The sequence below is a fragment of the Bubalus bubalis genome, chromosome 4 (genome assembly GCF_019923935.1).
Source record: "Bubalus bubalis isolate 160015118507 breed Murrah chromosome 4, NDDB_SH_1, whole genome shotgun sequence".
NCBI classification, from domain to species: Eukaryota; Metazoa; Chordata; class Mammalia; order Artiodactyla; family Bovidae; genus Bubalus; species Bubalus bubalis.
Genome location: NC_059160.1, coordinates 110,687,596 through 110,700,370, shown reverse-complemented (window position 1 = coordinate 110,700,370; position 12,775 = coordinate 110,687,596).

Here is a 12,775-nt window from a genome sequence, read left to right as displayed (position 1 = left end):
AAATCATTGCCAGCTACCTCAGCCACTTTACCTCTATGATGTTTTAGGTGAAAATGCTTTTCTAAATATAAAATAAGAGATGTTTTTGGTTTAGCTATAAAGTTTATATCTGCTAATTAAAAACTTTCTTCTTGATAGAGCAAATTATTTATTTTCAAACCCAGATTATTAATTACAACTAATTCTTAAGTCAGAATAGTGAATCCTTAGTACAGATCCTTAGGATTCCTGTAAAACTAATAGCCAAGTTTAAAAGTACTAACCTTTTTTTTTTTTTTTTACAAAATCTGCAATTTGGACCTTTTACTAAATTAAATATTACTGTGTAAAAAAAAACTTATGACCATGTTAAAGACTAATATCATAAGGATCACAATTAGAAAGGTTTTAACTCTTTGAAGTTTTCTAATGTGCATATATTTCTTTCAATGAAAACTTATGCTTTAAGAGATATAATTTTTTCCTAACATCAAAGTAATTATTTGAGCAAACCAATCCCTTGCAACAACTATTGAAAACTTAAAATGCTTAATTACTTCTATATTCTCACTGTATAACAATTTTCTTTCTTTTATGAGGGGTCATGGAAGGAGTGAATCATAAAATAATTTGTTTGCTAAAGGTGTTATTAACTTTAGAGATTGCTGGTCCTTTGGGCTGGCCCACTTACCAAAGCTATTTTCAGAACAATTATGACAAGGATGACTAAATACTCAAATACGTAAAGGACACTTGGTAGACAAGTGTAAGGGAAATTGTTAACAAGCCTGTGGAGGGAATCTGAGCAGGATGCAAAAGCAGACATGGAGAAAAATTTGACCAGTGACAGAAAAAGAAGAGAAAAACATTTAAGGAACTGAGGTGAGGTACCATCATGGGCAAAAGTGAAAAAGGTCTGAGAAAATGCCAAAAAAGTTTAACTACAGGAGAAATTTAGAAAACATAGTTACATGCTCACTTAAAAATTTCAACCTGTGCAAAGCTGAACAAAAATTTCAACCTGAACAATGTATGTTCCGATTTATTTTAGTAATTCAATGTTTTTAACTATTGAGTAGAGGTACATTTTCACATCAATTTAAAAAGAGATTAAGAAAACATGCAAATATAGCCCCTTTCCAAGGACTTGGATCGGAGATGAAGTTTATGGGTAGCACTCATTAGTCACGTCAGGTAATATTAAGTTCACTATGCAAGTTACCTACTGACTAACAGAAGCTCTGAACTCTATTGGAATACCTTCAGATTTTTGCAGTAAAAACAGTTCAGAGTGAATGAAGACAGGTGGGAACAAAATAGATTTTAAAGGAAAGTACATGAGGTCTTTTATGCAGACTTCCTAAAGTCACAGGAAATGGACATGGAGTCAGATATTGGTCAGATCCTGGCTTTGTTGCTTATGCTGTAAGCTCATGACTTTAGTTTCTTCTGTAAAGTGGGAATCATACAGCCTCTTATGGTTAAGAGGATTAAATCATACACACGCGCGCGCACACACACACACACACGTTAAGGTGCTTATAATGCTTGGCATACGGTGGGTGATTAAGAAATGTTAATTTGTTTTTTCTTTGGGACTAAACATACCAGACAATATTTAGTAAAGCAGTCAGCAGAGCATTCTTTCCCATGGTCTTTTGGTTTCACTGGCAGCACAGACTTGAACTGGCAAAGAAGTCATGAGCTGTTTTTAATAAGTCTCACATAAAATTCTTAATGCCCTAAGAATCTATTATTACATATAATTATAACAAGTAGGTTTTGTGCCTAGGGATACATATTTTTAAATCTTCTAATAATTACAAGATAGGGAAATTCACTTGTTCCATTTTAACCTGAGGTCACAAATTTTTTAGTTTAGAGCCAACATGAAACTTTTCAAAGAATAAGGAAATAATAAGTATGTAGGCTACAAAAAGAGTACTTCTATTTTTAGGATTGTGAGCATGCTTAAGTTGCTTCCATCGTGTCCAACTCTTTGTGAAACTATGGACTGTAGCCTGCCAGGCTCCTCTGTTGATGGAGATTCTCCAAGCAAGAAAACTGGAGTGAGTTGACATACCCTCCTTCAGGGGATCTTCCCAACCCAGGGATCAAACCAGAACCAGGGTCTCTTATGTCTCTTGCATTGGCAGCTGGGTTCTTTACCACTAGTGCCACCTGGGAAGTCGCTTTTTAGGATTAGTATCAACCAAATGGACTTCCCTGGTGGCTCAGATGGTAAAGAATCTTCCTGCAATGTGGGAGATTGCGGGTTCAATCAACCAAATGTGAAAAGCCAGTGGCATCTAAAGAGATTATTCTATGGACTAAGATTTGAGAAAATACTCTTGCTCTTACTAACATTTGCAAAGATGTAAAAATAAATACAGAGTATAAACTTTAAGGATTCTATTTAAGACTCACTACCCCTTCCAATGTTATTACTGTTCAAAATCCAAAACATAAACATGCCATAACTGGTAAAATGTCACTATTGAGATGCAGTGTCTACATGAGGCCTCCTCAACAACAATTTAAAACTCACACACTCTCATCACATTAATAAGTTGTGCCTATAGGCATCCAGTCTTAATGCAGTAGTTTACTAATAAATGAATGAAGCAAAAGGAAAAAGATGGTTGGCACATCGATAAAGGACAAGTTCAGCCCTTTCTTAAAAATCTGGAAATATTTAAAGTAACATTATACATGGAAAATTTAAATAAACTTTTAAAAATTTGAGTACTAGTTATATGTAACAAATAGTACCTAAGTATGACTACTTATATAGCTTTGCCATTTAAATCTTGCTTAATATTTCTGTTATTAAGTCACTAAATACGTCTGTTTTCTCTAATTTAAAACATAAAAGTCCTTCAATATTGTTCTTTGCTTTTTCAAATTCACCTTATTGTCTCTTTGTTTACATCTAATATTATTCTGTCCAGTCGGTCATTCAGTCATTCATTTGATCACTCAGTTCGGGATGTGTCTGACAATAGGGCGAGGTGTGGGCGCGCGGTGTCATTCCTCGTGCACGCGTTCTAGCTAGGGCTGCAGGAGACACACAGGAGTGCATTTCTTCAATCTGAGCAGTTACTGAACTTGCCTTCAGCGTGGTTACAGTTCCCTTCTTAGCCTCCTTTCTTCTATCTCAGGGAAAGAGGTGTGTGTGCAAGTGAGGACAGGGGCTTCCAAACGTTGTTCCAGCCCCCAGATCCCGACGGAAAGGAAAGATGGGGTGAGCCACACAGTTTCACCCACCGGCATGTGCTCGGAGGCCCTGAAGGTGTGAGGACAGGGAGCGCCTTTCACACCTGCAGTGTAAGTTACCAGCACCCACCTCCCTTGCTCTTCACTCGTCACTCACAGCTGTCTAACATCCCAGCCTATTTGCCCAGGGATTCTTTTCCCTGATTAGGAGACACTGACCAAAAGGCTATATAAGACCAGTCGCAACTCTGTGATTCTACAGTGCTCACTACATCTTTCTTTTTATTAAATTTCATCAATGACAAAATGCTTCATTAAACAGATATTACTATAATATTTTTGTTAAAATAATATTTTGTTATAATAATGAATATCTTCTTTTTGTTATAATAATATCTTTTTTTTCCCCTATGTCACTGAGCTGGTTTTATCTCCTAGCATATCATACACATTGTTCTTTCGTGCTTAAAATAGCCTCTAGAATGGATTCAACTTGTACAACTGTAAAGGGAAGGAATGACTCATTTCAGGGCCTTAGACAAAAATAAGATGTGTTACTGACTTATGGTCTGGTGGAAGGAACTGATATACTCACGGTCAATTATAACACTGTAGCAGAGGCAGAAAGTGGTGCCATGAGAACCCAAAGACCACCAGGCTTCTTGAGAAGGGTGTATTTTAGCTGCGTTGTGACAGCTGCCTAGGAAACAAGGTACGCGGTGGGCAAAGGCCTGGAAAGTCCAAAGCCTGTTCTGAGGATGCAACTTTGTTTTCATGGATGGAGTATAAAGAGGATAAATCAAAGTCGGATCAAAGAGTTAAACCTGGCACAGTGCCTGAGGCCAGTCACATTGTCTCCTCTGCTGGATTAGGGAGGAGGCTGCCTCACTGGGACGCACTATAGAGTTGTGTATCTTCTACCTTCCTGATGACAAAGAAACACACATTCATGATACAAACACAAGCATGGTGGAAAGAGATAATGAAGGAAGTTAAGGATTCTTGCAAACTCTTTCCCCTACAAAACTCCATCAACGAGTTAATTTCCATGTTGTTGTTCAGTTGCTAAGTCGTGCCAATGCTTTGCGACCCCGTGAACTGCAGCACACCAGGCTTCCCTGTCCTTCACTATCTCCTGAAGTTTGCTCAAACTCATGTCCGTCGAGTCAGTGATGCCATCCAATCATCTCAACCTTTGTCCCCTTCTCCTCTGCCCTCAATCTTGCCCAGCATTTTCCAATACATCTTTTCCTCAGTCTTTTCCAGTGAGTCAGCTCTTTGCATTAGGTGGCAAAAGTACTGGAGCTTCAACTTCAGCATCAGTCCTTCCAGTGAACACATGCATCACCTCAGCTCCTTTAAAACATGAGGCTGGGACTTCTCTGGTAGTCCAGTGGCTAAGACTCTGTGCTACCACGCAGGGGTCACGGGTTCAATCCCTGGTCAGGGAACTAGATCCCACATACTGCAAGAAAAGATCCTGCATGCCATAACTAAGATTGAAGTACAGGTTATACCAGGCGGGAAGGTTACTACTAAAAGCCAAGAGAAAGTGATGCGAATGAAATGTGCTATTTATTTTATTTTATTTTTTTTTTGAAATGTGCTATTTAAAATAGGGGAAAAGGGCTTGAGCAGAGATTGAAAGTGAATATGAAACCATTAGTTGCTCAGTTGTGTCTGACGCTGCGACCCACCAGGCTCTTCTGTCCATGGAATTCTCCAGGCAAGATACTGGAGTGGGTGGCCATTCCCTTTGCCAGGGGATCTTCCCGACGCAGGGATCGAACCTGGGTTTCCTGCATTGCAGGCAGATTCTTTACCGTCTGAGTCACCAGGGAATCTTAAATTATTTAAAATAGAGATTCTCTCAATCTCTCTGTTGCCTTACAGAGGTGCCTTATCTAAACCAGTCGTAAATTGTGTAATCAATAATTTTCAGTAATAGTTGAAATAGAACTGGTATATTGCATGTGGCAGGCATTCAGTAAATACCTATTAAATGAATTGTTTTCTAATTATTTAATAAGTTAGAGTAGAATCAGAGTTTTTTTGAAAATAATGTTCTCAGTTACTTGAATTCTAATATACTATCCAGAGTGGGAGAGAGGGGCAATATCTCACCGAAGATTGAAAGGAAATTTCCAATGATCACCAGTATGTGATCCTTGCCAGAGGCCACCATCTAGGAATCCCCTGTGAATGTGAAAGTCACCCAGTAAGTGTGTCATGGTGGGGACAGTAAGATCTACTCCTTTAAAAATCATCCCCAGATTTTATCACTCTACAAATTACTTGGTCTCCATTTTCCATATCCCTTGCTGATTTGCCTCCAAATGTATACATATTAGTTATCTACGTATACTTTATTCATTATTTTGTTGTTGTGTGGAGCCCCTAAATTATGTCAGATTCTTTTGCAACCCCATGGACTGGAGCCCATCAAGCTCCCCTGTCCATAATATTTCCCAGGCAAGAATACTGGAGTGGGTTGCCATTTCCTTTTCCAGGGGATCTTCCCAACCCAAGGATCAAACTCACATTTCCTGTGTCTCCTGCACTGACAAGCAGATTCTTTACCACTGAACCACCAGAGAAGCCCCATTCATTATTTTAAATAATGTTAATTGGGACATTTTAAACAAAATAGGTTTTCTATGGCAGATTCAGTTCAGTTATTCTTCTACTATAAAAGGTAATCCAACAGGTTTATAACCCAGGCATTTAACAATGAATTGAGGCTAACTGCCTTTGAATATGGTAGAATTTTGTGGTTTCTTTAAGCTTCTCCAATACACCCTTGGAAAACCAATCCATCTCCACCCAACAGCTGACCAAAGAATGACTCATGTTCTTCACATAAATACACCTTTTACTTTAGTTTATATACTTCCTACTATCTGGGATGCTTCTCACTCCATGAAAATTCTATTTTTAAAAAGTTTAAAAAAAAAAGTTTAAATAAAAATATATTACAGAAAATTTTGAAAACTGAGGGGAAAATATTACTTATACAGCTACTCCCTAAAATAAAATGTTGTATTTTGGTCCACTTGTTCAAGACTTATTTGTTTTTTCCAAGCCTTTTTTAAATTATAAAAGTAATAAAGATTTTGTTTCTAGTCATGACAGAGTAGCTTATATTGGGTGAAGATTTCCTACAGCTAATAATTTTGAACCTAAAAAATGATTTCTTTGGTTGGGTCAGGTCTTAATTTCCCCATGAGGGAACTAGTTCCGTGATCAGGGAACGGAACCCAGGCCCCTGCACTGGGAGCTTGGAGTCTTAGCCACTGGATCCCTAGGGAAATCCCAATAATGATGGGCTTTGGACAAAATATATAAAATAACTGGAATGACCAAAAGCAGTTACAAACTGGAGAAAACTTAGCCCTGGAGAAAAGGGAACTACTTTTGGTGATATCCACGTTTCAACAGATTGATCCCTGAGGGCATTCCCCAATGCTTAGAGAGTAACTAGAAATTTAGCTGTAGCCTTATTGGCTTGAGGTATCAGAGGACAGCATTTGGGGCTGCCAGACCAGTTGGAAATTCAGGGGGAAAATTTTAGAAATGAAAGCCATTAAGATGGGACTATCAAAATCAGTGCACAAACGTCTTTCAGATTCTTGGATGACCTCTGAGCTGCACATATATGGTCTCAAAAACATCCAGGAAAGCAACAGCTAGAAAATGCTGCGTAGAGTTTCAATTGTTGCCCCTATAGAACAGAGTTTGGAGTCTGAATCCTACTCTCTTAGTTTACATGGGCTACCATAATAAAGGGAAGGCAAAGGGAATGGCAAACCACTTCAGAATTCTTGCCTTGAGAACCCCATGAACAGCATGAAAAGGCAAAAATAGGACACTGAAAGATGAACTCCCCAGTCGGTAGGTGCCCAATATGCTACTGGAGATCAGTGGAGAAATAACTCCAGAAAGAATGAAGAGACAGAGCCAAAGCAAAAACCACACCCAGTTGTGGATGTGACTGGTGATGGGAGTAAAGTCCAATACTGTAAAGAACAGTATTGCATAGGAACCTGGTGTGTTAGGTCCATGAATCAAGGCAAATTGGAAGTGGTCAAACAGGACATGGCTGGCAAGAGTGAACATCAACATTTTAGGAATCAGTGAAGTAAAATGGACTGGAATGGGTGAATTTAACTCAGATGACCATTATATTATTTCATGCAAAGATGGGCTCAATAAAGGACAGAAATGGTATGGACCTAACAGAAGCAGAAGATACTAAGAAGAGGTGGCAAGAATACACCGGAGAACTATACAAAAACAACCTTCAGGATCCAGATAATCATGCTGGTAGGATCACTCACCAAGAGCCAGACATCCTGGAATGTGAAGTCAAGTGGGCTTTAGGAAGCATCACTGCAAACAAATCTAGTGGAGGAGATGGAATTCCAAATTCTAAAATTCCATTTTAGGATTTCAAATCCTAAAAGATGTTGCTGTTAAAGTGCTACACTCAATATACCAGCAAATTTGGAAAACTCAGCACTGGCCACAGGACTGGAAAAGGTCAGTTTTCATTCCAAACCCAAAGAAAGGCAATGCCAAAGAATGTTCAAACTAGACTGCACAATTGCACTCATCTCACATGCTAGCAAAGTAAAGTTTAAAATTCTCCAAACCAGGCTTCAATAGTACATGAACCGTGAACCTCCAGATGTTCAAGCTGGTTTTAGAAAAGGCAGAGGATCCAGAGATCAAACTGCCAACATCCACTGGGTCATCAAAAAAGCAAGAGAGTTCTAGAAAAATATCTACTTTTGCTTTATTGACTACACCAAAGCCTTTGACTCTGTGGATCACAACAAACTGTAGAAAATTCTGAAAGAGATGGCAATACCAGACCACCTTACCTGCCTCCTGAGAAATATGTATGCAGGTCAAGAAACAGCAGAACTGGACATGGAACAACAGACTGGTTCCAAATAGGGAAAGGAGTACGTCAAGGCTGTATATTGTCACCCTGCTTATTTAACTTATATGCAGAGTACATCATGAGAAACGCTGGGCTGGATGAAGCACAAGCTCCAATCAAGGTTGCTGGGAGAAATATCAATCACCTCAGATATGCAGATGGCACCACCCTAATGGAAGAAAGAGAAGAAGAACTAAAAAGCCTCTTGATGAAAGTCAAAGAGGAGAGTGAAAAAGTTGGCTTAAAACTCAACATTCAGACAACTAAGATCATGGCAACCAGTCCCATCACTTCATGGCAAATAGATGGGAAACAATGGAAAGAGTGAGAGACTTTATTTTCAGGGGCTCCAAAATCACTGAAGATGATGACTGCAGCCATGAAATTAAAAGACACTTGCTCCTTGGAAGGAAAGCTATGACCAGCCTAGACAGCATATTAAAAAGCAGAGACATTACTTTGCCAACAAAGGTCCGTCTAGTCAAAGTTATGCATTTTCCAATAATCATGTATGGATGTGAGAATTGGACCATAAAGCAAGCTGAGCACTAAAGAATTGATGCTTTTGAACTGTGGTGTTGGAGAAGACTCTTGAAAGTCCCTTGGACTGCAAGGAGATCCGACCAGTCCATCATAAAGGAAATCAGTCCTGAATATTCATTAGAAGGACTGATGCTGAAGCTGAAACTCCAATACTCTGGCCACCTGATGCGAAGAACCGACTCATTGGAAAAGACTCTGATTCTGGGAAGGACTGAAGGTGGGAGGAGAAGGGGACGACAGAGGATGAGATGGTTGGATGGCATCACCGACTTGATGGACATGAGTTTGAGTAAGCTCCGGGATTTGGTCTGGTGTGCTGCAGTCCATGGGGTCGCAAGAGTCAGACAACACTGAGCGACTGAATTGAACTGATCATAATAAAATGTCACAGGCTGGGTGGCTTATCAACAATAGAAATTTATTTCTCAGTTATAGAGGCTAGTAGTCTAAGATCAGTGTTCCTGCACGGCTGAGTGAGTGCTGTCTTCCAGGTCATTGGCTTGCTATATCCTCACCTGGCAGAAAGGGGCAGGAAGCTCTGTGGGATCTCTTTTATAAAAGCACCTACCCTATTCATGACAGCTTTACCCTCATGACCTAATCCTCTCCTCAAGGACCTAATACAGAACATAGCTCCTACCAAGTCTGAGGGGCTTGGTAAACACTTCAATTTTGTGATCAAAACTTGAGGCCACACCTTTGAACTAAAGACTATTTCCTAGAACTGAAGATTTGTTCTATGACTAAGAGTAAAATTGAAATAGGTATTTTAATAGTAATTTATTACAAACTTCTTCACTATTCCTCCAAAGTGTTCAGCATTACTGCATTAAATAGATATTCAAGTGGATGAATGAACGAGCCTCTCTCCTACATTATTTTTTACACAGTATGTGTTTTCCTTGGTAGCTCAAATGGTAAAGAACCTGCCTGCAGTGCAGAAGACCTGGGTTTGATCTCTGGGTCAGGAAGATTCCCTGGAGAAGGGAATGTCAACACACTCCAGTATTCTTACTTGGAAAATCACATGGGCAGAGAAGCCTGGTGGGCTAGTCCATAGGGTCACAAAGAGTCAGAAACGACTGACAGACTAGCACACACACACACATATATATATATAAAGTAAACTTACACAAGTTTAAAAGGCTTACCTGGTAGCTCAGATGGTAAAAAATCCAACTGCAATGCAGGAGACCCAGGTTTGATCCCTAGGTCAGGAATATCTCCTAGAGAAGGGAACGAAAACCCACTTCAGTATTCTTGCCTGGAGAATCCCATGGACAGAGGAGCCTGGGAGGCTACAATTCATGGGGTTGCAGAGTCAGGCATGACTGAGCAACTAACACACACACACACACATGTTTAAAGTCATCAGCTGGTGACTCAGCTGCTAGAATGGAAATCAGAACTTTTCAGAGGAAGATGAACTCACATATTACATATAATGCCTAGAATTAAAAAAATATATATTAGACATGTAAGGACACAGGAAAATGTGACCCAGGATCAAGAAAAAAGTAGTCAACAGAAATAGACCCTGGATGACCTCTATGTTAGAATTAGCAGACAAGGACTTTATTATAGATATTTTCAAAAACTTAATAGAAAAAGACACTCATAATGAATAAACAGAAAGTGAAATTTCAGGAAAAAAAATAAAAGTTATTGACTCAACGGTAAAACGTCTACTGCAACGAGGGAGACCTGGGTTTGATACCTGGGTTGGGAAGATCCCCTGGAGAAAGGATGGCTACCCACTCCAGTATTCTTGCCTGGAGAATTCCATGGCAAGGTTACAGTACCTGGGGTTGCAAAGAGTTGCATATGATTAAGCAATTAACACACTAAAAAAAAAAAAAAAAAGAACGAAAATGAAATTCTAGAACTGAAAAGTACAATATCTAAAATAATTCACTGGATGAGCATAATGCCAGTCTGAAGATGGCAAAAGGGTCCATGAACTGGAAGAAAGATCAGGAGAAAATACGCAAATGGAAGATCAGCGAGAAAAAGGATGAAGAATGAACATTGGGGTGTATGTATCCTTTCAGAGCATGGTTTCCTCAGAGCTACATATGCCCAGGAGTGGGACTGCAGCGTCATATGGCAGCTCTAGTTTTAGTTTTTAAGGACCCTCCATACTGTTCTCTATAATGGCTGTACCAATTTACATTCCCACCAACAGTGCACAAGGGTTCCCTTCTCTCCATACCCTCTCCTTTTTTGCTTTTTTCTATCTTATACTTATTGATTGCTTGCTGCACATAATATGTAGAGCCATAGAGATTGAGACATTATATTTATTACCAGGTATGACATTTTTGCTAGGTCAGTGGAAGGTTGAGTCAACTTTGTGAGGAGTTGAGCTGGGCTTGTCTTTGGTTGTGCTACATTTACCACTGGTTGTAAATTTCACTGGACTTGGTTTACTACAGACTTTACCTCAATGTTCTGCTCCAACCTTAAGTCTCCTCTATTAGTTTCTTCCTCACAGGGATGTTTCTTTGCTCTTGCTCCTTCCCCCACCACACACTTCTGTTGGCTGGTCCAGTTATCTGGTCCATATTATTTGAAGCTTGCTCAGAAGTGGGGTGGGCAATGAGAGGCTGGAAGAGCTGTGGTCCTGCTTCAGCCTCAGACTCAGCCAAGCCCTGTATCTCTGGTCTCAGGAATGGAGTTTCTTCAATGATCTGGTACCTCACCGAGATGCAGCAGTCCTCTAATGGATAGAAACATCACTTTTACTTGATTAAGTACTAAATAATAAAGTCATTTTTATGGTATAACCTTCAGTTCAGTTCAGTCACTCAGTCGTGTCTGACTCTTTGGGACCCCATGAATCACAGCACACCAGGCCTCCCTGTCCATCATCAACTCCAGCAGTCTACTCAAATTCATGTCCATTGAGTCAGTGATACCATCCAGACATCTCATCCTCTGTCGTCCCCTTCTCCTCCTGCCCCCAATTCCTCCCAGCATCAGGGTCTTTTCCAATGAGTCAACTCTTTGCATGAGGCGGACAAAGTATTGGAGTTTCAGCTTTAGCGTCAATCCTTCCAATGAACACCTAGGACTGATCTCCTTTAGGATGGACTGGTTGGACCTCCTTGCAGTCCAAGGGACTCTAAAGAGTCTTCTCCAACACCACAGTTCAAAAGCATCAATTCTTCGGCGCTCAGCTTTCTTCACAGTCCAACTCTCACATCCATACATGACCACTGGAAAAACCATAGCCTTGACTAGACAGACCCTTGTTGGCAAAGTAATATCTGTGCTTTTGAATATGCTATCTAGGTTGGTCATAACTTATCTTCTAAGGAGTAAGCGTCTTTTAATTTCATGGCTGCAATCACAATCTGCAGTGATTTTGAAGCCCCTCAAAATAAAGTCTGACACTGTTTCCACTGTTTCCCCATCTATTTCCCATGAAGTGATGGGACTAGATGCCATGATCTTAGTTTTCTGAATGTTGAGCTTTAAGACAACTTTTTCACTCTCCTCTTTCACTTTTATCAAGAGGCTTTTTAGTTCTTCTTCACTTTCTGCCATAAGGGTGGTGTCATCTGCATATCTGAGGTGATTGATATTTCTCCTGGCAATCTTGATTCCAGCTGTGTTTCTTCCAGTCCAGCGTTTCTCGTGATGTACTCTGCATATAAGTTAAATAAGCAGGGTGACAATATACAGCCTTGACGGACTCCTTTTCCTATTTGGAACCAGTCTGTTGTTCCATGTCCAGTTCTAACTGTTGCTTCCTGACCTGCATACAGATTTCTCAAGAGGCAGGTCAGGTGGTCTGGTATTCCCATCTCTTTCAGAATTTTCCACAGTTGATTGTGATCCACACAGTCAAAGACTTTGACATAGTCAATAAAGCAGAAATAGATGTTTTTCTGGAGCTTCTTGCTTTTTTGATGATCCAGCGGATGTTGGCAATTTGATCTCTGGTTCCTCTGCCTTTTCTAAAACCAGCTTGAACATCTGGAAGTTCACAGTTCACATATTGCTGAAGCCTGGCTTGGAGAATTTTGAGCATTACTTTACTAGCGTGTGAGATGAGTGCGATTGTGCGGTAGTTTGAGCATTCTTTGG